The sequence below is a fragment of the Solanum tuberosum genome, unplaced genomic scaffold (genome assembly GCF_000226075.1).
Source record: "Solanum tuberosum cultivar DM 1-3 516 R44 unplaced genomic scaffold, SolTub_3.0 scf00190, whole genome shotgun sequence".
Taxonomy (NCBI): domain Eukaryota; kingdom Viridiplantae; phylum Streptophyta; class Magnoliopsida; order Solanales; family Solanaceae; genus Solanum; species Solanum tuberosum.
The window spans coordinates 741,714-763,912 of NW_006239114.1; the positions used below are offsets into that span (position 1 = coordinate 741,714).

At 34.3% G+C, this 22,199-nt stretch overlaps 1 long non-coding RNA gene and 1 pseudogene across 1 annotated transcript; both read left to right on the forward strand.

Annotated features, from left to right (window-relative positions):
- The first annotated feature begins 6,727 nt into the window (after positions 1 to 6,727).
- On the forward strand, positions 6,728 to 9,852 carry LOC107057712 (uncharacterized). The gene is made up of 3 exons (XR_001474360.1): positions 6,728 to 7,100; positions 9,102 to 9,180; positions 9,273 to 9,852. It is a non-coding gene; the product is annotated as an uncharacterized lncRNA (long non-coding RNA).
- Positions 9,853 to 10,209: 357 nt separating this feature from the next.
- LOC102597337 (serine/threonine-protein kinase RUNKEL-like) lies at positions 10,210 to 20,966 on the forward strand (annotated as a pseudogene).
- Positions 20,967 to 22,199: the final 1,233 nt, after the last annotated feature.

The following is a 22,199-nucleotide window of genomic DNA, read 5'->3' on the forward strand; positions in this document are numbered from 1 at the left end:
TACTTTGTATGAATGGGAACAGGTGGCTGCCACTATTTTTTTGCAATGCTAAATTCCTCTCAACCGTTGATAGGTTGGTTAAGGAGAAGGATGACGTTGTTAAGTAGTGTTTAGATGCCCTTGGGATGATTGCCGCATCAACTGTACCAAGTTTGATTGAGTGTATATCTAGGGACATTCAGCAACTAAAAGGTGGTAAACATCGTGGGCAGATAATTAGCGTCACAAGTCAAAATTATTCTAAGAATAGTATGCATTTATTTCCTGTTGTTATCCATCTTCTTGGGTACGATTCACTAAAAAGAAGTGTTGCTAGTCATTAGGTTCTGAAACAGTTGGCAAATCTGCTTAAACTGGCGGAGAAACTCCTTTCCAGGTAATCTGATGATTATCCTAATTACATTCTAATTGAAATATAATTGACCATGAAGTTTAAGAATTTTTTTTGTTGTTGTTAATAAAGTTAAGGAAAGTTTAAGAAATCAGTTCATTGACAAGTCTATATCTAAAAATCTTTAGTCAGTTATGTATAGCATATTGAAAGTAAATAATGTGTGAAGCCTTGTTTCTCTTTGAATACCACATCTAATAGCAAACCTTAAGAATGAGTAACATAAAGAGATGGAAGCATATCTTACTTGACACTAGCACAATCAAGGATAGGGGAAATCTGAACAACGAATAAGAAGCATAAGCAAAATAACCTAGACATGGAGCCTTACTCTAAAACTAACAGAAAGACGAGGAGATAGTGTGTTGGACTGTTTCATATCCAACTCAACTAAAGCATATTTGTGTCAGGACCTGACTTCCCGAGTCACGATGGCACCTACTATAACCCACAAGTAGGTAAGCCAACCCGTACCCAGAACGTCCACTAACACAACACTCTTTCACCAACGCGGAGGGAATAGTGATTAGAATCTTTATTGTCGATGTAACTTTGTTTTCCATTAGGTTATTAGAATCTTGATTGTTATCTTATTTGTACAGGCGAGTGGATACCACTAACTTAAGATGAGGTTGCTTTTGTGATTAAACCATGGGCAAATCATGTTTGGCTGGAAAGTCCAACCAACCCCAATACACAAATTTGTGATATTAATATGGGTTATTGACAGTGGCATATGTAGATTATGCACGTACAATTTTCATCTTTTAATGTTGCTAATATATAGCTATATATAAATCTTCAAAAGATAATGATTTTTTGTCTCATACTGTTGTCTCTTCTGAGTTATCACTGAAAATTGTCAAGATGGCTCATGCACATGGGGCTCTTGTGCTAGTAGATAACAATATTATCTCCATAGTACTGTCCCATCCTTGGAGCTCAGAGTAGGTATTTTTCAAACACTTTTTGTTTTGCTAACTGGATTACTCACCAATAACATGCATTGAATGTTAACTTACTTGTCTGTGGTTTTGTAGATGTTGTGGTGCATTCAGCTACTAAGTTCATATTCGGTTATAGTGATCTCATGGCTGGTGTACTTTCTGTCAGAGGAGAAAAGTGTTTCCTCTATTTCGCATATGTTTCAAAATTTGATTTATTGTTATCAGATTGTAATTACTAACTCAACTCATAGTGAAACTCTAGAATTATTCAACAATAGGTAGGAAATGTTGATATCATACATCCTTTTCCTCTTCCGTTTCTTATAAAAATAAGATTTATATTTTCTTTGGATTGGATTAAATGGATATAAAGGTTGATAGTCTAGCAACTCCCATAATTCTCTTCTTTGAATAAGGGCCTTCCCTGAGGCCCGAGGATGATCCTTCAGACAATATTTGTTTACTTCGGGTTGTTTGCATGTCAAGAATGGCATCCATCCATATGGCTTACGGTGGGTACAAGAAGTCATCTCTATGTGTCACCCTATAGACCATGCTATGCACAAATTTGTGCAATACTTTGTGACACTGAAATTGTTTTCCTAAGTGCACGACCTTATATTTGACGATTAAGTTTATTAATTTTTTTTATTGTTGTTGATAAAGTTAAGCTTATGAAATCAGTTCATTGACAAGTCTATACCTGAAAATCTTAAATTAATTATGTATTATGTAATGAACGTAAATAATATCTTAATTTTTGAAGGAAAGTCATTTTCCTTAAATTTGAGGAAAATGAGTTCATTTGAAAAACATTTTTCAAAATATTTAAGTCAACCAAACATGGAAAAATTAGAAAACAATTCCAGAAAATGTTTTCCTTCATACCAAACTATATTTTTATGAACTTTTTTTTTGGGGGGTCGGGGGGGGGAGGTGAGCGTAAAAATGATTTTTTTAAAAATTTGAAATTTTTAACCAAAACAATTTTGTTGTGGGAGGAGAGGGCATAGGTGGTAGGGGTTGAGTGAGGTAAAAAAAAAAATTAAAACTTGGAATATTTTTCAAAATTTTTATTTTATTTTTTTTGTTAGGGGGAGGGGGGAATGGTTTGGGGAGGGGGTAAAAATATATGAAATTTAAAAAATAAGAAAATTTAAACTAAATTATTTTTTCTTGGATAGGGGGATAGGGTACGGGGTAGGGTAAGAAAAATATATTGAAGGATGAAGTAGAGTTTTGGAAAATATTTTTCTTAATTTTTTATGGAAAGTCAATTTCCTTAAATTTGAGGAAAATGAGTTGATTTGGAAAACATTTTTCAAAATATTTAAGCCAACCAAACATGGGAAAATTGGAATCATAAAAATTTAAAAATTATCCCATGTTTTAATATTTTATAAAGACTAAATTTCATTCCTTGTTTGTTGTACAAATTTTATTTCGCATATTTTATACAATTTTATCTGAACGTGTTCTCCGAAATTACTTCCAATTACATGTTGTAATAGTAGTTTTTTTTTTGTATAAAATCAATGGTATTTTCCTTTTGTATTTTTCCTCTTTTTTTCAAATTCATATTCATTATGTTCGTTGTCATGACTTTTCGTTGAACATTTTCATTATAAAATGATAATAAAAAATCATGGGTATTTTAAATAGTTTCTAAAACTTATAGGTATAATTCATATTTTTTTTAAAAGTAAAATATTTCTCTCAAAATCTATGGTAAAACGCATAATGAAACTTCACCCGAAAATATTTATCAAAAATATTTAAAAATTTGTGGCCAAACGCTAGCTAAATAACAAAGCCTTAATTTGTTATTTTGCCGACCCGATAAATGTCAAGTATGAATGTATTATTGCAAATCCAACCTATATTGTATGCGTCATTAAGTAGCTAGCATACTCTAAACCCACTTTATAATCATATACTTTATCTTTTGGCCTTGCCTTCTTCTGGACATACTTTCTCAACCCACCCCAACCCCGCCCCACACCGTCCAATTGCCACCACCACCCCACACCGCCCAATTTCCATCCCTACTTTCTCCCTCTCCCCAAATAAAATAGTTATGAAATTCTATTTGACCAAAAATATATTTTAAATAAACATATTTCAAAAATTTGATCAAACATGCTCATTTTTCAATAACTAAAATAACTTTTTTTTATAATATAAAGCATATTTATCTCGTAAAACTAAAAAATAGAAGTAAAATTGTTTTCAAATTAGATATTATACCTTAATCAACTAAAAATGTATTTATGGATGCAAATTTTAGTACACTAATTAGTGGACAATTATAAAACAAACAAAATATACTTTTTTTGCCCCCTATTCTAATTTTTTAAATTTCCTTTTCTCTAAAAGAAAAATAATTTTCATTTCATTTCAATATACCCCTATCGTACTGTTGCACACATACACTCTCTTCTCATCCTCACAAATCTTGCCGTTTTTAAATGAAATTCTTGATTTCAATGAAGAATTTTTGATCGATTTCAATGAAATTCTTCAATAATCTCTTTGATTAGTTTCAATTTCAGATGCAGGAAAAGAGGAAAAACCCTAGCTTAGTGATTTTGTGTGAGCCAGTGAAAAATATGAATCAGTATCATCTATACGAAGCTTTTGGCCACAGAAACACTCGGTATTGGTTTTTTTCTTTCTCTGTTCTTCTTTTGTTTGCGTTTTTAGGTTAACTGTGTTGTTTAAGTTTTTTTTTGCAGACTAAAAGAGTTAAAACCCTTGCTAAGTGATTTTGTATGAGCAAGTGAAAAAAATATGAATCAGTATCATATATATGAAGTTTTTGGCCATGGAAGACACTGGTAATGGTTTTTTTTCTTTCTTTGTTCTTCTTTTGTTTGCGCTTTAGGTTGATTGCGTCGTTTAGGGTTTTTTTGTTTTTTTTTTGTCTTTTGCAGATGCTATATAAAGGAAGAAAGAAGATGACAATCGAGTATTTTGCGATTAAAAGTGTGGATAAATCTCAAAATAACAAGGTTCTTGAAGTAAGAAACCCCATAAAAAAAGTTTCCTTGTTTTTTATATTTGAATTTTAATTGTAATTGGAGATTTAGATTTAATTTGTATAGAATTTTCTAGGGAAGTGGAATTGGATTGTTGAAGTTTCGAATTTGATTTCACCTACAACAACAACAACAACAACGTACACAACATCATCTCATAAAGTGAGGTGTGGGGAGGGTAGAGTGTACACCGACCTTATCCTTACCTTGGGAGGTTGAGAGATTAGACTATTTTCCTATAGGCAAAATTGAGGAGAAAGAGTACTTTTGATGAGAGTAGGTTCCTATAGTAACAATGGGCCCGAAAATATGATGATTACTTGTCCCGAAGTAAGGACACAGTCTCATTTTCAGTTGGGGATGCTCCCCTTGTAGTCATTTTATTGATTATTTCTGCATATGGTGATTGTATCCTTGTCAGGCATACTTTTCTTTCTTTGTTATGGACTGGTGTGCCCTTGTCGGACTTTGATATTGTGGATGTTTTTGTTGATATTGCATTGGATTGGTCTATTTTAGTTTTTAATTTGTAGTTTGTAGCTTCTTTGTTTTTGTTTTGATAACAAGATTTGGATTGATGATGCCCGATGATGGATAGAGAGTGATGACTTTCTTAAGGATAAATCGTTGATTGCTTGTGAGTGTTTGATTGGCGTTGATTAGGGTGAAGTTTGGGTAGCCATTCCCGAATAGATGCATGAGGTTGCCTGATGATGGATTGGCTAATGACTTTCTTAAGGGCAAAATCGTCGTCATTTCGGGAAGGTTTTGACTTGGTTGGTACTAAGAACATAGTCATACATGTGAATAATGTTAAGCATACCTCTTTGTTTTTAAAAGGTTGAGCATGTTATAAATGATTTTGTGACAACTCTTACAACTTTTTTTGTGACTTTTGATTCGTTGGCAGTTAAAATGTTCAATGCTACTTGTATTTTGAAAAGGAAGTAAGATTTTGAACCATCTTGATTGATTTGCATGCCATGTGTGGTGAGTTGTTGAATAATGCCTTGTGTTCGCTTTTGTCACCTACAACTTGCCCGGTTGGTCTTGAAATGTAGGTCTTGATTGAGTTTGGTTGGACAAATGATCTTAGGCTTTCTTTGATGTTCTTGAAGTCCACTTGGCTTAAAATTCCCACCTTTGCGCTAAATATATCCTTAGTTGTCCCCTTTGAGCCTAATCCTTTTTATTGGTAACCACATTACAAGTCTTATCGTTTTTGAAAAGGTAACCCTCTTTTGAACCCTTTCTTCCTTGAACTTAAGGTTGTGAAAGTTGAGGCTAAAAGCCTAAGTTGGAGTTGTTAAGGGAAATTCATTAAAGGGATACTTACCACATGAGGGCTTGATGTAAAAAAAGAAAGAAAAAAAAGAAGAGAGAAATTAAAGGATGGATGGAGAGTCTTAAAGAAAGAATAAGCTTTGAAATAGAAAGAAAGAAAATTCCCTCCTTGAACTTAAGGTTGTGAAAGTTGAGACTAAAAGCCTAAGTTGGGGTTGTTATGGTGAAATTCATTGAAGGGATGCTTACCACATGAGGGCTTGATGTAAAAAAAAGAAAAAAAGAGAGAAATTGAAGAATGGATGGGAAGTCTTAAAGAAAGAATAAGTTTTGAAAAAAAGAAAGAAAGAAAATGAATAAATGAGACTTGAATCCTCCAAAAGTTGAAAATGGTTGCATGTGGGGGCATTTAGAGTGGAAATAAGAAAAGAAAAATAAAAAATAGTGTGAAATGTGCATGGGTTTGAATAGTGGAGAAAGTTGGAAATGAGGAGTTGTTGTGTACTGATCAAGGAGGGTGTAGTCACTTATACCTATATAATATCCTTACCTTCCCTAAGCCTAAATTACAAATTTGACAAAGTCCTTTGATATTTCTAACCAAATGGAGTTGAGTCAATGTTGATTGAAAATATGGGCAAGCCTATGGTGTGACATTTGTGTGCATGAGATGATTCTTTGTGAGTGTGAGTGTTGCATCTTTGTCCCTTGTCTTGTTTACATGTGTGTGTGGTTTTGGGACACTTCTTTCTTGTGAGGGCATGTAAGTTGAAAAAAGTGGTGACTTTGAAAATTCCTAATTGAGTCAAGTGAGCATATGAAAGAGTTAATGAGTTGAGTCATTTATTGAGTTTGAGTTGTTGTCACTTAAATGATTCTTGGTTTTTGAAAATGTTTCATGAGAATGACAGGATTTCTTTTGTGAAAAGTTTGCATGTGAAATATTTGTTAGTACCAACCGAAGCCATTACCTTTGTGCTTAATTGAGAAAGGGAAATTGATTTGTGGTGTGTCTTGAAATAAGAGTCTTTTGTATTTTTGATTTTCTTTACTTGAGGACAAACAAAGTTTCTAAGTTGGGAGTGTTGATGAGTGGTGAATTTCCACTCATTTGAGGCTCTTTCCATAGTTATTTTGGCTTGTTTTAGTTTAAAATTGGTGCTTTTAACGTGATTTTTTTCATATTGGCATGAAAATGAAATGGAGAGTTGATTTAGAATATTTGAAGAAATAAAGTGAACTTGAGGCAAAAAGAGATCAAGAGCTGAAAATGCAATGAGGAGTTTGAAGAAAAGTTTAATAAATTTGACATTGAGAGGAAGGAGCGAGAACTTGCTGCCAAAAATGCTCAAAGCCATCGACAGAAAGTGGAGAACTTGGAGAGCATCACCGTGACTAGAAAAGAAGAAGAGGAACTCGATGAATTTGAAATTACTAAAGGTAGTTTTCTCCAAGACTATTGCATGTTCATTCTGTTATTACTATTTTATGTTTTGTTGACAAGGTTCTCAATCTGAAAAAACATATGGCGGAGGGAACTAGAGCTTCATGTTTGAATTTGATTTCACCTACAACAACAATAACAACGTACACAACATAATGTCATAAAGTGGGGTTTGACGAGGGTAGAGTGTAAACCGACCTTATCATTACCTTGGGAGGTAGAGTGATTAGACTGTTTTTGATGGACCCTTAGGGTAGAGTGTAAATCGACCTTATCATTATCCTCTTGATAACATTGGTATCTTGGCCACCATTTATTGTATTACATAGTGTTGTCGGTTTAACTATGCACATCAAGGTTTAGGTAGATGAGAAGATATCACCTAGTGTCGTCTTTTGTGAAATTTGAACCTTAGTTCCCAAGCTGTTACTTGATCTATTTGATTGACAGGCCACCCTATTGGGAAGAAGATAATTTACGATTTAATTGGGAACCAAGCTACATAATTTATTAGCTACCCAATAGCTCTCTTAGAAATTTGAGAACTTCATAATACTTTTGATTATTAATTGTAGTCTACTTTTTTTAGAGGAATAAATATAAAGGAAATATGTTATGTTACAGGGTAATTATCTGTGAACCCTCCTCAGTATGGACTTTAGAAACAGTCAGCTTAAAACACATTGTTGTGTAAGTTATATTCATTGACTAGCGGTAAAATTCTATTGCTGCCTGCTAATCTACAGTGCTAATGGATCAGCTTACACAATTGTTTTTGACATTATCTATAGTTCTTGCAAATCTTCAAAAGCAGCTGAACTACTTCAGAATGTATATGCTTTTAGTAAGCGTGGTCTTAGAAAACAACTTGCCTCATCATATATCTAGATGTTAAGGATTGTTGATGCTTGTGACTATTGTAGTTATGAGATTATTGGAAATTATATGAGTCATAACACAGTCTTTCTATTCTGTGGCATAAATTTGATGTCTCATGAACAAATGATCTAGAACCCCAACCTCTTTTCTTAAAATCTATTTCCTTCAGTTTCTTCTATTCATGTACTTATTCTTCTATGGCTACATTTGTTGCATGTCAGGATTCTTCATTCTATAGATCATGCAAATGTATTGAAGTTCTACTCCTGGTGAAATTTATCTTTTTCTGTCTTGCATGTAACCTCTCTCTTTTTCTTCAATTCTATTTCTGTGGTAAAGGTCCTTTTGGTGTTTAACAATAAGACGGTTTCTCTGACATATTCTCTAATTCAACCTATCCATAGGTATGAAACATCTACACACCTATGATTGGTTTTAAAATATTTTGTTGGAAGAAATCTCATGAGCTTGTTGCAGTAGGTAAGCACTGGCAGATCTGCTATTTTATAAATACATTTCATTGTTCCAGTGGTATAACTACTGTGTTGGAATATAGGATTCCTTATGCTGACATTAGACACGAACATCCAAAATATGTGACAACACCCTAATTCTTCTTGGTCTTTATTTTAGTAGAGGCGTGGGATATTGAGGTTTCATGGTAAATTTGTTGCATGCCTACATTGGGATTTCCCAAACATGCACCAAGGACATCAGTGTCATGTGCAATTGAACACTTTAATAGAGTTGTTTGTAGTCTCACAAATAAATGTAACTTGTTTCTTGTGCCAGCAAAATGATATGAAAGAAATAGGTTTCTTTTTTTATTTGTATTTAAAGAGTAGTCAAAATGACAACAGTTTGTTGTAGTTGGTAATGTAACAACTTGCATCTGCATCATCTTACCTGTATTTTAGTTTAAACCACACCTCGGATATTTTAACATCTTTTAATCTCTGATTGAAGATGGTAAGCTTCCTGAATATTCAATACATGAACGTGCTTGTGGCTTTGTTAGAGCTCTTCTATAAGTTAGTAACTTTAGCCTTCATTGTTCTTTTGTAACACTTGTTGTGTTCGGCATGAATTATTTTTTGGTGTTTTGTCTACTATACCAGGTACTTGCATTCAAAGGGAATAATTTACTGTGACTTAAAGCTATCAAACATCCTGTTGGATGAAAATGGAATCACGAAAGTATGGTGATCTTTATGTTGTGACTTTTCCACATCATGATGAGTGTTGTTTACCAGTTATATGACATTAAAGTTCTATTGGTTTCCTGGCAGCTGTGTGATTTTGGATTAGCAAGAAAATTGAGTGATATATAAAAAAACACCTTCCTCCCAGGTAGTTCACCTCTCTCTTCCCTCCTTTTTACCCTAATATGAACAAAGGAAAAGTTAAATTGGTGGCATAACTGTTTGGAAGTTCATTAAAGGTAAACTGTTTGAAAGTGCTTTTGACCAATTATATGACGTTGAAGTTCAATCATGATTCCTTTTCCTCTTGTAGTTCTTATAAAAAATTTATTTCTTTGGTTTCTCAAAACCATCTATGAACCTTTCAGATATAATTTGGCATCCATCTGATTTCTTAGTCTGACCTGTAATGCCTCGCAGAAAATCAGATAAAGGTTCAGATGCAATTCCTTCACTTTCATTTGATGCACCACCTCAGCTGTCTAATTTTGTCAAAATGTCAAAGGAGCAATAAGAATAGTAGAATCATCATTATTAGTGGGAATACTCCCTCAGGGGAGAAGCAAAATGTGCAGATACCTTGAGCTTTTTTAGCAGCAATGCTGATGCAGCCAACATCTTGACCAATGACTCTATTGTGTTGGTTCTAGTCAAAATCCTTCGTCACTCCAAGTTTGTCTGTTGCATGCTCAACTTGCTTAACTTATTGGCTTGTTGATTCGTCACTCTACTTTTTTGGGGGATGAGCTGGAAAATTCTGGAATATTAGGTGCACTAATTGATGGTCTGAGAGACAGGCAAGAGAAAGTGAGAAGGCTTTCCCTGGTTGCTTTGGGCAAATTACTATTTTATATATCTACTCAAAATGAGCATGCCCGGGATAATAAACCAATGGAATCTCCATCTAAGGACAGCTGACCCTTATCCTGTTGACAGGTATCTTTGTTGATGTAACTTCTTATTGGTGCAGCTTGTCAAGTTTGTTACTCCCTCCATATTAATTTTTGTCTTGTTTTGACTTGGCATGGAGTTTAAGAAAGTAAAGAAGTCTTTTGAATATTGTGAATCTAGACTAAAGATATGTAGATTGTACCAAATGTTCTTAAATCTCGTGGTCTTAAATATGTCATGTGGAAAGATGAAATTTAAGAGTTGCCAAAAAAGAGAAGACACATTGTTTTTGAAACAGACAAAAAAGGAAAGTAGGACAAACAAATTGAAATGGATGGAGTGTTATATTTGTTAAAAATCCTCTACACAATAAATTACTAAGCTATATTACAGTTAGGTTGTAAGTATTAAGTGTTCTATGATCAATCACTTCAAAGCATAGACACTGTCAGAAACACAGTTCTAGCACCAATGTAGCTCTTATGAGAAAAAATGCAACTTGTCTCTAGGATATAAATGGTATACTTATTAATGGGTTAAAACCCATTTATCTTTTAATTAGTGAACTGGATGAACTTATAAACTTGAAATTCCCTTGTAATGCAACACTATATAGTAGTAAAATAAACAAGTGTGTTAAGATATTTCTTTTGGGGTTGTGGAAAAACTAAGATAAAATCATACAAACATATGTACTTTTTTTACATTGCAAAGCCTCACATTCTGTCTTAACATTCCTTTCTGGAAATATTAATATTGAAGGTTACAAGTCCAATAATTTCATTGGTTTCATCACTTTTACCAAACGAAGAGGATGACATTACTCAACTATATGCTTTGAGGACAATTGAAAATATTTCCAGTCAAGGAGGGTACTGGTCAGCTTGTTTCACCAGCCAAGATGTCATTACTAACCTATGCTACATATTTAGGGCTCCTGGAAAGTAGGAGATCATGAGGCTGACAGCAGGGTCTTGCTTGTCTCGTCTTGTTCGTGTTTGCCCTTCTAGTATTCAACGAGTCATGGAAAAACTTTCATTCAAGGATATGGTTTCAAGCCTGGTCAAGCGTAATCCACGAGAGCAACAAATCTGCTTAAACATTCGAACATGAACCTCCTTGAAAGTCATACACTTCTAAGTGTTGGAAGGTACCTTCTTGCCTTGGTCGAACACAAGAATCTTGTTCTGTATCTGTTGACTCTAATTAAGCAGGGAAGTGAAGTTTTGAAGGGAAAGGCACGCATATTTGTGGGTCTACTTTCTTTGAATGGGAAGAGGTGGCTGCCACTACTTTTTTGCAATGCTAAATTGCTCTCGACCATTGATAAGTTGGTTGAGAAGAATGACGTTGTGAAGCAGTGTTTAGATGCACTTGGGATGGTTGTTGCATCAACTGTACCAAGTTTACTTGAGTGTATATCTGGGGACATTCAGCAACTGAAAGGTGGTAAACGCCGTGGGAAGATAAGTAGTGTCACCAGTCAAAATTCTTCTAAGAATTGCATTTATTTCCTGTTGGTCTGCATCTTCTTGGGTGCACTTCACTGAAAAGAAGGATTGCTAGTCATCAGGTTTTGCAACAGTTGGCAAATCTGCTTAAACTGGTGGAGTTTCCTTTCCAGGTAATCTGATGATTATCCTCATTACATTTTCTAATTGAAACATAATTGACCATGAAATTTAAGAATTATTTTTGTTGTCGTTGATATAAGTTAAGTGAAGTTCAAGAAATTAGTTCATTGACAAATCTATATCTGAAAATCTTTAGTTAGTTATGTATATCGTATTGAACGTAAATAATGTATGATGCCTTGTTTCTTTTTGAATACCACATCTTATAGCAAACCTTAAGAATGATCAATGCATAACGAGATGGAAGCATAGGCAATCTTCCTTGACACTAGCGCAATCAAGGATAGGGGAAAACTGAACTACCAATAAGAAGCATATGCAAAATAGCCTAGACATGGGGTCTCTTACTCTAAATCTAACAGAAAGACAAGGATATAGTGTGTTGGAATATTTCATATCCAACTCAACTAAAGTATATTTGAGTCAGGACCTGACTTCCTAAGTCACGATAGCACCTACTGCAGCCCACCACTAGGTAAGCAAACCCGTACCCAGAACATCAAGTAACGCAGCACTCCTTCACTAACGCGGAGGGGACAGTGATTAGAATCTTTATAGTCGTTGTGTCTTTTTTTTCAATTAGGTTATTAGAATCTTGGTTGTCATCTTATTTGTACAGGCGACTGGATACCACTAACTTAGATGAGGTTGCTTCTTTGATTAAACCATTCACAAAATTTGTGACCAACACTCATAAACAAATTTGTGATATTCTTGTGGGTGATAGACAAGGGCATATGTAGATTGTGCATGTATAGTTTTCAACTTTTACTGTTAATCATAGATAGTATTTATTGATTGATGTTCAAAAGAAAATGATTTTTTTGTCTCATACTATTGTCTTTTCTGATTTATTACAGAAAATTTCAAAGATGGCTCATGAACATGGGGCTCTTATGCTGGTAGATAACATCATTATGTCCCTAGTACCCTTTCATCCTTTGGAGCTCAAAGCAGGTATTTTGCAAAATCTTTTTGTTCTGCTAACTGGAATACTCTCAAATAACATACATCGGATGTTAGCTTACTTGTCCATGATTTTGTAGATATTGTGATGCATTCAGCTACTATGCAGCATCTTATACACCTGTAATGCACAAATTTGTGCAATACTTCGTGACATTGAAATTATTTTCCTGAATGCATTGGCTGCCCTCATAATTGGCCATAAAGTTTAAGAATTATTTTTGTTGTTGTTGATAAGGTTAAGTAAAGTATAAGAAATCAGTTAATTGACAAGTCTATATCTGAAAATCTTTAGGTAGTTATGTTTAGCGTATTGAACGTAAGTGATGTCTGATGCCTTGTATCTCTTTGAACATCTCAAATGTCCTGATAATTTGCTTATATATTTTTGGGAAAAGGGTCAAAAGTACCCTTCAACTTTGTTTTATTGGTTGACTAAGCCCTTGCCGTTAAAATGAAGTTAGTTTTACCCCTACCATTACTAATTTCACCATATGTACCCCTCATTTGACTGAAAAACCCAAATCAGAGTAAATTACCCGAAAATTTTAAAAACCATCATCCCTATTCTAACCCACACCTGACCCAACAAACAAGTAACCCAAACAAATATATCATTTTAAATCATCTAAATCAACTACTAACCCTACAAATTCAAATCAATCTCCAAGAACTCAAAAAATAAGAAAATCTATAGAAGATGAAAAAAATTTCACTTGTTGCGGATGGAAGATTTTTTTATTATCATATGAGGATCAAATTCCTATTGCTGCATTCAAAATTTTAATCATTACAACAAATTCCATAACACATGAACACTTAATCATTAACTTGCAATTGCCCCTGTTAATATTCACAAATTGGACCTAATCACGTAAAATTGCTGCAAGTTTAGAACATAATATTTATGGAACTATAGTTATCTCAAACATAAATACTAAGGTCATCCAATTCTCTAAATTGACCAAACAAAAAACCCGTAGTAATTGTCAACAACAAGAACGCCTAATTTCTGCACAAATTTAACTTCTTCATCACCTGAAATTTGTTTCCACTGCCCCATCCACATTTCTTCATCACTTTCTTCAACCCCATTCGATGAATCCGAGGTTTGTGTATCAACTTGAGCACTAGAAGAAGAACCATGTTTAGATTTTGCAGAAATACCATTTTCCACATTTGCATTTATAGCCTTCTTCAATTGCTCATCAATCTCATCCACCATTAATAGTTGCTCACAAGAATATATGTTGTTGCAAATGTATGTTGTTTTTATGGAGTAAGGAGATGAAATTTTATTTTTTTATTCAGGGAGGAAGAAGACGAAGAAGAAATTGATTTTGGGATTTAATTTGTCATGAGTTTTGGTTTGTGAGTTGGATTCGAATTTGGGTCAAAAATAGGAAATCGGGTAATTTCAATTCAAATTAGTTAGTTTGAGTCAATTTGGGACTTTCCATCAAATGAGGGGTATATATGGTGAAATTAGTAACGGTAGGGGTAAAACTAACATCATTTTAACGGCAAGGGCTTAGTCAACCAATAAAACAAAGTTGAGGGTATTTTTGACCCTTTTCCCTATATTTTCCTACTTGGCCAACTTGGCGAAGGAGGTGTACTTCCTACAAAATACTGAAGGTCCAGGGTTAGCGCTATTCGATTGTTAGCTTTGTTTGAGAGGAATCAAAACAATGACTCTTCGCATTGAAATATAACAGGTTTTAATTTTATTTGCTTATTTTGGTGGTGAAATTAGTTGTCCCACCACTCGTTCTAGAAACATATATGCCTTCCTGCACCTTTGTTAATCTATTATTCTTGACCCTATAGAGTTTCATGATTATGGCATGCATAGTGTTGTATCTTCATCGTAATATTGTGCAGAGAGGTTAGGGTGGTTCATAAAATTCTGGCACATCACAGTGTTTTAACTAATTAATTTCACTATCTTGTAAAACAATGCACAAAAAATTGTTGAATATTTATCTTCCCATCCATGAGTGAAGGTCATTTATGCAAGTCTTCTAGACCATCCAAGGAGGTCTTTGCACTTCTCTCATATTAAATCAAGTGAGTTTTTGGGGAATTTAAACTAAGCCGCTATGCTTGTCGATATCATGCCACCATGAACCTCTCAATTAAGACTTACTGTTTAAATGTTGATCAAATTTGCAGGCTATGGGTGCAGAATCAGTGCGGAGTTTACTGACAATTATTGCGTTACTCTTTAAGCATGTTGTTGAGGCCTCAGCATTACAATCAGTTTTGGCTTGTTTCATATTATGCTCAATTACCATTTTCTGAGACCATTTTTTCCTATCAAACTACTTCCTAATGATATTTACCTGCTCCAACTTTTTTTCCCTGTTGATAATAGTAAACGTGCAACTATTTTTTTTGCCTTGGTAAGGCAGAAACCATATTCTATAAATGAAGAAAACCATACAAGTATCAAAACAATGTTGGTTTTTGAATACCATCTAATAGCAAACCTTAAGAATGAGCAATGCATAAAGAGATGGAAGCATAAGCAATCTGCCTTGACACTAGCGCACTCAAGGATAGGGGAAAACTGAACTACCAATAAGAAGCATAGGAAAAATAACATAGACATGGAGCTTCTTACTCTAAATCTATCGAAAAGACGAAGAGATAGTGTGTTGGACTGTTTCATATCCAACTCAACTAAAGTATAGTTGTGTGATGACCAGTATCCCCGAGTCACGATGACACCTACTGTACCCACCAATAGGTAAGCCAACCCATACCCAGAATGACAAGTAACGCGACACTCCTCTACAAACGCGGAGGAGACAGTGATTACAATCTTGATTGCCAATGTAACTATGTTTTTAATTCGGTTATTAGAATCTTGATTGTTATCTTATTTGTACAGGCGAGTGGATACCACTAACTTAGATTAGGTTGCTTTTGTGATTAAACCATGGACAAAGCTTGTTTTACTAGAAAGTCCAACCAACCCTTATAAACAAATTTGTGATATTCATGTGGGTGATTGATAGTGTCATATGTAGATTATGCACGTACAATTTTCAGCATGTACTGTTGCTGATAGATAGTAATATATAGATCTTCAAAAGATAATGATATTTTGTCTCATATTGTTGTCTCTTTTGATTTATCACAGAAAATTGCCAAGATGGCTCATGCACATGGGGCTCTTGTGCTAGTAGATAACAACATTATATCCAGAGTACTGTCCCATCCTTTGGAGCTTGGAGCAGGTATTTTGCAAATACTTTTTGTTACCATAACTGGAATACTCTCCAATAACATGCATTGAATGTTAGCTTACTTGTCCATGGTTTTGTAGATATTTTGGTGAATTTAGCTACTAAGTTCATATCCAGTTATAATGATCTCATGGCTGATGTACTTTCTGTCAGAGAAGAAAGGTTTTTCCTCTATTTCGCATACGTTTCAAAATTTGATTTATTGTTATCTTATGATTGTACATTCTCAGTTTTCTATGGACTTTTTTGGTTGCCTAAACCAATAATCACATTAGGAGCTTGACTATAGTGAACGTGAGTTTGTAAGTAGACCTATTATTGGTTTCTCTAGCAATGAATTACTAACCCAATTCATAGTGAAACTCTAGAATTGTTCAACAATATGTAGGGAATGTTGATATCAGGCTTCCTTTTCCTCTTCCTCTTATAAAAATAAGATATCTATTTTCTTTGGACTGGATTAAAAGGATAAAAAGGCCGATAGTCTCGCAACTCCCATAATTCTCTTATTTGAATAAGGGCCTTCACTGAGTTCTGAGGATGATCCTTCAGAGAATCTTTGTTTACTTACTTAGGGTTGTATGCAGGTCAAGAATGGATCCCATCCATATGGCTTACGGTGGGTACAAGAAGTCCTCTTTATGTAGCATCCTATAGTTGACGATGAAGTTTATTAATTCTTTCTGTTGTTGTTGATAAAGTTATGTGAAGTTTAAGAGTTAGTTCATTGACAAGACTATATCTGAAAATCTTTAGTTAGTTATGTATTATGTAATGAACGTAAATAATAGCTTATGCCTCGTTTCTCTTTGAACATGTCAAGTGTCCTTCTGATTATTTGCTTATAAATTTTCCTACTTAACTAGCGTGGCAAAGAAGGTGTACTTCCTACAAAATGCTATAGGTCTAGGGTTAGCACCATTCAATTGTTTTCTTTGTTTTAGAGGAATCAAAACAATGGCTCTTCGCGTCTAAATCAATAGGTTTAATTTTATTTGCTTATTTTGGTTGTGAAATTAGGTGTCCCACCACTCGTTCTAGAAACATATGTACCTTCATGCGCCTTTGTTAATCAATTATTCTTGACCCTATATATTTTCATGATTATGGCATGTGTACTGCTGCATCTTCATATTTATATTCTGTAGAGAAGTTAGGGTGTTTTGTAAAATTCTGACACATCACAGTGTTCTAACTAAATAATTTCAATATCTTGCAGGAGAATGGACAAAGAATTGTTGAATATTAATGTTCCCATCTACGAGTGAAGAATGTCATTTATGCAGGTCTTTTTGTCCATCCTGGGTGGTCTTTGCACTTCTCTCAGGTATTCAAACAAGTGATATTTTTGGGAATTTAAACTAAGGCGCTATAGTTGTCGGTATACTGCCACCATGAAGCTCTCCCTTGAGACTTACTGGTTAAATATTGATCAATTTGTAGGACAGGGGTGCAGGATCAAATTCTGACAGGTTCTTTGGCACTCTTTAAGCATGTTGCTGAGGCTTCCAAGTACTTTAGCATTACAGTCAGTTTTGGTTAGTTTATCTTATGCACAATTACTATTTTCTAAGATCATTTTTTCCTATCAAACTACTTCCTAATGACATTTGCATTCTCAATATTTTCCGTATTTATTATAGTAAACGTGCAACTATTTCTTTTGCTTTGGTAAGGTAGAAACCATATTCTATAGAGGAGGAAAACCATATAAGTATCAAAGCAATGTTGCTTATTGATAGCCATGTTCCTTGACACTGCGCACTCAAGGATAGAGGAAAAATGAAGTACCAATAAGAAGCATAGACATAATAACCTAGACATGGATCCCTTACTCTAAATCTAGTAGAAAGACGAGGAGATAGTGTGTTGTACTGTTTCATATCAAACTTAACTAAAGTATATTTGTGTTATGACCCGACTTCCTGAGTTACAATGACACCTACTATAATCCACTAGTAGGTAAGCCAACTTCTACCTAAAATGACAAGTAACGCGGCAGTCCACCGTGAACACGGATGAGACATTGTTTAGAATCTTGATTGTCGATGTAACTTTGTTTTCAATTAGGTTATTAGAATCGTGATTGTCATCTAATTTGTACAAACGAGTTGATACCATTAGCTTAGATGAGGTTGCTTCTGTGATTAAATATGGACAAAGCTTGTTTGGCTGGAAAGTCCAACCAACCCTCATCAACAAACTTGTCATATTCGTGTGGGTGATTGACAGTGGCATATGTAGATTATGCACTCACAATTTTCAGATTGTGTTGCTGATAGATTGTAATATATGAACTTCAAGAGATAATGATTTTTTGTCTCATACTAGTCTTTTCTGATTTATCATAGAAAATTGTCAAGATGGCTGATGCACATGGGGCTCTTGTGCTGGTAGACAACAACATTATGTCCCCAGTATTGTCCCATCCTTTGGAGGTCGGAGGAGGTATTTTGCAAATACTTTTTATTCCGCTAACTAGAATACTCTCCAATAACATGCATAGAATGTTAGCTTACTTTTCCATGGTTTTATAGATATTGTGGTGCATTTACCTACTAAATTCATATCCGGTTATAGTGATCTCATGGCTGGTGTATTTTCTGTCAGAGGAGAAAGGTTTTTCCTCTATTTCGCATTTGTTTCAAAATTTGATTTATTGTTATCTTGTCGAAACCAATAATCATATTAGGAGCTTGACTATAGTGAACATGATTTTATAAGTAGACCCATTATTGGTTTCTCTAGCAATGAATCACTTACCCAACTCATAGTGAAACTCTAGAACTGTTCAACAATCGGTAGAAAATGTTGATATCGTGCTTAGTTTTCCTCTTCCATTTATTATAAAAATAAAATTTCTATTTTCTTTGGATTGGATTAAAAGGATATAAAAGACGATTTATTGCAACTTCCATAATTCTTGACTCTGAATAAGGGCCTTCACTCAAGCCCGAGGATGAGCCTTCGTACAATTTTAGTATACTAGCACAAGGTTGTATGCAAGTCAAAAATGGATCCCTTCCATATGGCTTATGGTGTGAACAAGAAGTCCTCTCTATGCAGCACCTTATAAACCTTGCACTGCACAAATTTGTGCAATACTTTGTGACACTGGAATTCTTTTCCTGAATGCACTGGCTGCCCTTATAACTGACCATGAAATTTAGGAATTTTTTTTGTTGTTGTTGATAAAGTTAAGTAAATTTTAAGAAATCAGTTCATCGACAAGTTTATCTGAAAATCTTTAGTTAGTTATGTATAACGTATTGACCATAAATAATGTCTGATGCCTTGTTTCTATCAAACATGTCAAGTGTCATGACAATTTTCTTATAAATTTTTATACTTAACCAGCCTGGCGAAGGAGGTGCACTTCCTACAAAATGTTGAAGGTGCAGGGTTAGCATCATTTAATTGTTGGCTTTGTTTGAGAGGAATCAAAACAATGGCTCTTCCTGTTGAAAAACAACAAGTTTAATTTTAATTGCTTTTTTTTCGTGGTGAAATTAGTTGTCCCACCACTCATTTTAGAAACATATGCGCCTTCTTGCGCCTTTGTTAATCTATTATTCTTGAACCTATAGATTTTCATGATTATGGCAAGCATATTGCCGAATCTTCATCTTTATATTGTGCTGAGAAGTTAGGATGGTTCGTAAAATTCTACCATATCACAGTGTTTTAACTAAATATTTTCAAAATCTTGCAGGAGAATGCACAAAATATTACTGAATATTTATCTTCCCATCCACGAGTGAAAGGTCAATTATGCAGGGCTTCATGACCATCCTGGGAGGTCTTTGCACTTTGTTAATCTATTATTCTTGAACCTATAGATTTTCATGATTATGGCATGCATATTGCCGCATCTTCATATTTATAGTGTGCTGAGAAGTTAGGTTGGTTCATAAAATTCTACCATATTACAGTGTTCTAACTAAATAATTTCAAAATCTTGCAGGAGAATGCACAAAAAATTGCTGAATATTTATCTTCGCATCCACGAGTGAAGAAGGTTAATTATGCAGGTCTTCATGACCATCCAGGGAGGTCTTTGCACTTCTCTCAGGTATTTGGACAAGTTATTTTTTTGGGAATTTGAACTAAGGCACTATGGTTGTTGATATTCTGCCACAATGAAGCTTTCCCTTGAAACTTACTATTTATATGTGTGTGTGGTTTATGGACACTTCTTTCTTGTGATAGCATGTAAGTTGAAAAAGTGGTGATTTTAAAAATTCCCAATTGAGTCAAGTCAGCATACGAAAGAGTTAATGAGTTGAGTCATTTCTTAAGTTTGAGTGGTTGCCACTTAAATGATTCTTGGTTTTTGAAAATGTTCCATGAGAAAGAGGGGGATTTCTTTTGTGAAAAGTTTGCATGTGGAATATTTGTTAGTACCAACCGAAGCCATTACCTTTGTGCTTAATTGAGAAAGGGAAATTGATTTGTGGTGTGTCATGAAATAAGAGACTCTTGTGTTTTTGATTTTCTTTACTTGAGGACATACAAAGTTTCTAAGTTGGGGTGCTGGTGAGTAGTGGAGTTCCACTCATTTGAGGCTCTTTTCGTAGTTATTTTTGCTTACTTTAGTTTAGAGTTGGTGCTTTTAACGTGGTTTTTTTTCACTCTTTCATTAAAATGAAATGGAGAGTTGATTTAGGATATTTGAAGAAACCAAGTGAACTTGAGGTAAAAAGAGGTCAGGAGCTGAAAATGCGATGAGGAGTTTGAAGAAAGTTTAATAAATTTGACATTGAGGGGAAGGAACAAGAACTTACTGCCAAAAATGCTTAAAGACATCAACAGAAAGTGGAGAGCTAGGAGAGCATCACTGTGCCTGAAAAAGAAGAAGAGGAAATCGATGAATCTGATTGTTTCTCCAAGTTTGTTTCATGTTCATTCTGTTATTACTATTTCATGTTAATTTGAACCTTAGTTCCCAAGTTGTTAATTGATCTATTAGATTGCTAGGCCACCCTATTGGGAAGATGAAAATTAATGATTTAATTGGGAACCAAGCTGCAAAAATTTTTAGGTATCCAATAGCTCTCTTAGAAATTTGAGAACTTCATAATACTATTGATTTTTAATTGTAGTCAATTTTTTTAAAGGAATAGATATAGAGGAAAAATGTAATGTTACAGGGTAATTACCCGTGAACCCTCCTCAGTATGGACTTTAGAAACCGTATGTTGTTGTGTAAGTTATATTCGTTGACTTGCGGTAAAATTCTATTGGTGCCTGCTAATGTACAGTGCCAATGGATCAGCGTACTCAATTGTTTTAACATTATTTGTAGTTCTTGCAAATCTTCAAAAGCAGCTGAACTACTTCAGAATGAATGTATATGATTTTAGTAAGCGTGGTCTTAGAAAATAACTTGCCTCATCATATTTCTAGATGTTAAGGATTGTTGATGCTTGTGACTATTGTCGTTATAAGATTATTGGAAATTATATGAGTCATAACATAGTCTTTCTATTCCGTGGCATAAATTTGAAGTCTCGTGCACAAATGATCATATTTCTTTTTCCTATCTTGCATGTAACTCCTTTCTATTTCTTCAATTATGTTTCTATGGTAAAGATCATTTTGGGGTTTAATAAGAAGATTTCTTTGACTTATTTTTTAATTCAACCGATCCATAGGTATGAAATATCTGCACACTTGTGGTTGGTTTTTGAATATTGTGTTGGATGAAATCTCATAAGTTTATTGTAGGAGGTAAGCACTGGCAGGTCTACTATCTTATAAATACATTTCATTGTTCCAGTAGTATAAATATTGTGCTGGAATATAGGATTCCTTATGCCGACATTAGGCACGAACATCCAAAATTTGTGACAACACCCTAATTCTTCTTGGTATTTTTTTAGTAGAGGCGTGGGATTTTGAGTTTCCATGGTAAATTTGTTCCATGCCTACATTGGGATTTCCCAAACAGGCACTAAGGACATCAGTGTCATGTGCGATTGAACACTTTAACAGAGATGATTGTTTGTATTTTCACAAATAAAGGTTCTCACTCTTTGGATTAACTTGTTTCTTGTGCCAGTAGCATGATGTGAAAGAAATAGGTTTCTTTTTTATTTGCATTTAAAGAGTAGTCAAAATGACCACAGTTTACTGTAGTTGGTAATGTCGCAACTCGCATATGCATCATCTTACATGTATATTAGTTTAAACCACACCTGGAAGATTTTTAACATCATTTAATCTATGGTTAAAGGATGGCAACCTTCCTGAATATTCAATACATGAAC